A 6,000-nucleotide genomic window follows, 5' to 3' on the forward strand; every position below is an offset into this window, starting at 1 on the left:
TACCATCAATGAAGACTGACCTGAAATAAAATAAATAAATCATTAATATGATCTAAATAAAAGAATCAAATTTCATATATATAAAGTGTAATAATTAATACCACTAGGACCCAACTCACTGGGACCGGCCTCACTGGGACCTGGCTCACTGGGACCTGCTAGTGCAGGACCCTCTGACAGTAGAGCCGATGCGGCAATGGAGATCGGTGAAGGTGCCTCAACCTCTGAGGTATCTATAGGTAACTGTGAACGCGAACGTCATCATCTATCTTCTAGTGCCATATCTACAGGAATTGAGATATAAATAAATATAATATTAAATAATAATAATAATTAAATAATATTCTAATGAATATAATTATATCGCATACCATTATTGGAAGAAAAATTGAACGAAGAATATAAATCTACTCATCAATATTCGTATCTTCCTCGATGTGTAGATCCTCGTCCGAATTATAGTAATCGATATATATGTCATCTTCTATCTCATCATCATTTATGAACTGATCGTCGCCCTCCGACTCATCAAGATTAAATATAAAATCAGCTTCAACATCGTTGGATGAGAGATTAGCCCTATTCAAAGGTACCGTTACAAGTTCTTCATCAACCAAAAGCTCGACTATTATTTGTTCTTTTTCCTAAAAAATTTTCTCTTCATGTAAATCTAAATTTTTATCTATCTCTAATCGAGTTGGTATGTCATATATGCCTCTAGATGTTATTTTTTGTACAACATGCCAATTATCTTGATACTTTAGATCCTTCAAATATATTACTTATTTCGCTTGAGTTGCTAATATATATGACTTATTTTGGTACTATGTTCATGCAAGATTTACACTGATAAATTGTAAATTGATATGAATACTGATCTTTTTATTACTAATATCCCACCATTCATGTTGAAACAAAAATACAGAATTACTGGATCCATACTTCAGTTCTATGATATCCACCAGTACACCATAATAATCAATCTCTTCTTCTCTTTAATATCCTGTTGTAGCAATTCCACTATTCTGGATCTATCATTGCATCTCAAGCTCTCTTGTGTGAAATTTCATTCCTCTAATGATACAGGATGCGTATGATTAACCCTTCAATTGGGACGACATGCTAAATCGTGCAACTCATCCGTCGCACCCACTTCTTTATTGAAATACTTATGTTTCATCTACATCATAAGATAAAAAATTATGTTGGTTCAAATAATATTATTTATAAGTAAATAAATAACATATCACTAATGCAACTTACAAGATCACCAAACCATTTTATAAATTTTTTCCTATGTCGATCATCGGCATCCGTATTATTCTCTCTACATAGTATACTCTTGTATTCACTACAAGAAGTTATGATTTTTAATTTTATATCGATATAAAAAAATTTTTTAATCATTAAATAGTATGGTAAGATGATACTTACTCAATAAAATCTTTAATTTCTTCATAATTATTTAAAACATAGAAATATATTTTGGATAGCTCATTCACGTCCATAAATTTATATCTCCTTGCACCAATAGGTCGAACCATTTGTTTAAATATAGATAATGTCGATTCATTATCACTCTATTCATGATCTGCATTACAATCTGTATGATTGAATCTTGTTTTAATATCGTCAAGATATATCGAGCAGAATGTGACACACTCGGTAGTTACATATGCTTTCGCTATAGATCCTTCAAGCCTTGCTTTATTGCGCACATACTTTTTTAAGATGCATAAGAATTTGCAAACAAAAATAAATTTAAATTTTAAAAATATATTTATATCTTATAATTGATATGGTAAAGTATGTATAATTTTTTTACCTTTTAATAGGATACATCCATCGATAATATATCGGTCCAACAAAAAGAGCTTCCTTTGAAAAATGAATAGCTAGAGGCACCATAACATCAAAAAATGATGGTGAAAAAAGTTTTTTTAACTTACAAAGAATGAGTACGATATCCTTCTCGAATCTCTCAAGTAAGTTAATCTTCAATTTTTGGTAACACAGTTCTCGAAAGAATACTCCCAGCTCAATCAATACACTTTGACCATCACCACCCAAATAGCCACGCATGACTACAGGAAGCAAACGTTGCATCATCACATGGGAGTCATGACTTTTCATGCCAGAGATATTACCGTTGTTGTTCCCAACACACCTCGATATGTTTGAAGCATATGCATCAGAAAATTTTATAGTTTTGAACCATCTACAGAAATTCTCTTTTTCCTCTCCAAACAGTAAATAATATGCGGGTGGCATAAAAAATCTCTCGCCTTAATAAACTAAATGCAACTTCAATTGGATTCCCATTTCCAGCAAATCAAGATGAGCTTTTGTACCATCTTTTATTTTTTCTGAAATATTCAATACAGTACTGATGATATTATCATAAATATTCTTTTCAATGTGCATTACATCCAGATTATGATGAAGTAGTAGCTGCTTCCAGTATGGTAGTTCGAAAAAAATGCTTCACTTCATCCAATTCAGCTCAGCTTCAGTATGCTTTCGCTTGCGAGTACCCGATATTTTTTTAAATCAGATATTTTCAATGACTTCAAGTTGTTCTAAAATTTTTGCTCCACTTAACTTCTTAGGTGGCGGACGCCGATCGAACTTACCATCAAAATATTGGTTATAACGGGTCCTCCAAGAATGATTAGCAGAAAGATACCATTGATGACCCATGAAATATATTTTTTGTCCATGCTTTAAATTTAAGGAAGATGCATCCCTATTTCATATTGGACATGCAAGATATCCTTTAGTGCTCCATCCAGATAAATTTTCATATGCCAAAAAATTATTTATGGTCCTTAAAATTGAAGCTTGCAACTTAAAATTACTTTGACTCATAGAATCATATGTTTGTACCCTATTTTTTTATAACTCCTTCAGATCATCAATTAAAGATCATAGATATACATCAATTTCATTACCTGATACTTTCAGATCCGAAATCAACAGTGACATAAAAATAAATGGTTCTTTCATGCACTTTCAAGATGACACATTATATACAACTAGCATCACAGGCCACATGCTGTAAGAGATACTCAGATTGCCAAAAGAATTAAATCCAACTGTCGCTAGACCAAGCCGGATATTGCGTAGGTCACTCGCAAAGTGTGGATGCTTTGCATCAAAGTCTTTCCATACTAAAGAGTCGATCAGGTGGCTAAGTATGTTTTCCTCTAGAACCCACTTCTCATAATGCCATCTCATTTTTTCAGTTGTCTTTGTGGACATATACAACCTTTGAAGTCTTGAAATCAATAGAAAATATCTCAAAATCTTTTGAGGTATCTTCTTTACTTTTTTATTATCAGTTTTGTATCTAGGGTCACCATAATTCGGACATTCAGTTGCTTGTTCGTTATCTTTATAAAATAATATGCAGTCATTTTTGCAGGCATGTATAGAAGTATAGCCAAGTCTCATTTTTCGTATGTATATTTTTGCTTCAAAATATGATTTCGAAAGTCTCTCTCCATCGAGCAGAGCTGCTTTAATCAATGTTAAAATTTGATCAAATGACTTCTGACTCCATCGGTTCATGGTTTTAATATGAAGTAATTTTATTAAAAACTCTAACTTGAAAACTTCATATAATTTGGATAGAGTGGCTCTCGTGCATCCCTTATAAGCTTTGCAAACTCTTCAAAAGTCCCTTCTACCTCAAGTTGGATATTATGTTCATGATCAGAATTACTTTCAAATGCAGCAGTATTCATGCATACATTTGAACAAGCATCTTGATGTAAATCATCTAACAATTCTCTTATACCATTATGTTCGACAGGTCCATCAGCATCACTATTATCTTTAGTATCCTCATCATCGCGCACCACTTTATTCGGATCACCCTCCCCATTCCATGTCCAACAAGTATACTTCTTATCTATACCATATTGTAGCAAATACTCCTCAACAAGTGTTATATGACGATATGCCATACTGACACATCTCTTACATGGACATTTTATCCGACTAGCACTATCAGCCTTATGCCATGCAAAGTTAATGAAATCTCGAACTTCTTTTTGATATTCAGGCAAAAAAATACCTCTAGCATTCATCTAACTTTTGTTGATATTCATCTAACAATAAACACAAAATCATTAACAATCAAAAAAAAAATTAGTGATATTCTGGATCCCGATCTAAATTTCGAACTAAATTGCGTTCCAAATTTTAGCCAAAATCCCAACTCGGATCCAGAAAATGTGTTACATCAACTTAATGAAGTAAAAATACATGATCCTATCCATTTCAAATTATTACTAACAGGTGTGGTCCTATCTCTTTCAAAAAAGTAATAATCTCATTATTGTTATTAGTAGATATTTTATCTCATTTTTATGAAAATTTTGGCAGCATCTCCCCATGATTCTTTAAGTATACGATGTAGATATGGTGCCTACGTACCCTATCCACCATATACCCAAAGAACAATCGATAGATAACTACTGAATACCATATAATGAAATAAAATATCAACTATTAACAACAGTAATATTATTACTTTTCTAAAATGCCTGAATATAGGACATCCAAGTTTCGATCTCGATGAAGATCGAAACTTGAACGGGAATCTACGGCTCAATGTAATTTGAGTATCATCTTTGAACATGCATTCGAAAATGGATTTCTAATTTATCAAAAAAGAATAACTTCGTATTGAAATTTTTTTGTCAGAAATTTCAATAGAGTTTTCTCTAAAATAAAAATACTTTTTATATTTATAATTTTAGCAGCATACAAAACAACAAATAAAATAATTAAATTGTAACAAATAATAGCAATGTGCATTGTGTTAGTGAAAAATAATTAGTCAAATAATTAAATAATTTTAGTAGTAACACTAAAAAATAATATGCAATAATTATAATTAATCAAATAATCAATCAAATAATTTCAGCCTTGTCCGAACCCTACCTGGCCCGACCTACCCCATCCCAGCCCGGCCCCACCCGACTCGCCCCGCCCCGACCCAGCCCGGACCCGACCCGACTCGGCCTGCCCAAGCACGTCGCCACCCAACCTGTCTGACCGCCCCATCCCCGGACCCATCCCCAAAGGCCCCGACCTGACCTAAAACTGACCCGACTCGAACCCTACCCAGCCCGACCTGTCCCATCCCAGCTCGACCCCACCCGACCCACCCCGCCCCGACTCGGCTCGGACCCGACCCGACCCGACCCTCCCCAGCCCATCCCCACCTAACCTGTCGGACCGCCTGGGCCCCATCCTCGAAGGCCCCGGCCCGACCCGAAACCAACCCAGCCCAGACCCTACCCGACTCGACCCAACCCATCTCAACCCGACCCACCCCAGTCCGGCCTGGACCCGACCCCACCCGACTGCCCGACCCGACCCGCGCCAATCGGGCTCGACTCAGCTCGACCCGAAAATGACCAGGCCCGACCCAGCCCGGCCCAGTCCGACAGGCCCCGCACCGTAAGCCCTGCAGGCCCCGGCCCGACCCAGCAGGCCTCGGCCTCGTAGGCTCCGCAGGCCCCCATCCCCGGCCAGTCGGCCCCGGACTGCCATCTCCATCCCCAATACCGGCCCGTCGGACCCGGCCCGCCATCCCCATCCCTGGCCCCGGCCCGTCGGACCCGACCCGCATGCCCCGCGGCCCCAGCCTGCAGGCCCTGCGGCCCTGGCCCACCGTCCCCGACCCCAGCCCGCCAGCCCCAGCCAGTCGTCCCCAACCCCAGCCCGCCATCCCCATCCTAGGCCCCGACCCACCAGACCCGACCCATAGGCCCCGTGGCCCCGGCTCGCCGTCCCCAGCCCCGACCCGTCGTCCCCGTCCCTGTCCCCATCCCTGGCCCAAACCCCCCCCCCCAAAAAAAAATAAATAACCAAACTCACCTCAACGGCGGCTTGAGAACGAACGGCGATGGTGACGGCTATGGGGACGGCGACGGCGATTGCGGACCGAACGACGACAGTGATCGACGAGAGGGAGAGATGTGGACG

This window comes from Elaeis guineensis, chromosome 7 (genome assembly GCF_000442705.2).
Source record: "Elaeis guineensis isolate ETL-2024a chromosome 7, EG11, whole genome shotgun sequence".
NCBI lineage: Eukaryota > Viridiplantae > Streptophyta > Magnoliopsida > Arecales > Arecaceae > Elaeis > Elaeis guineensis.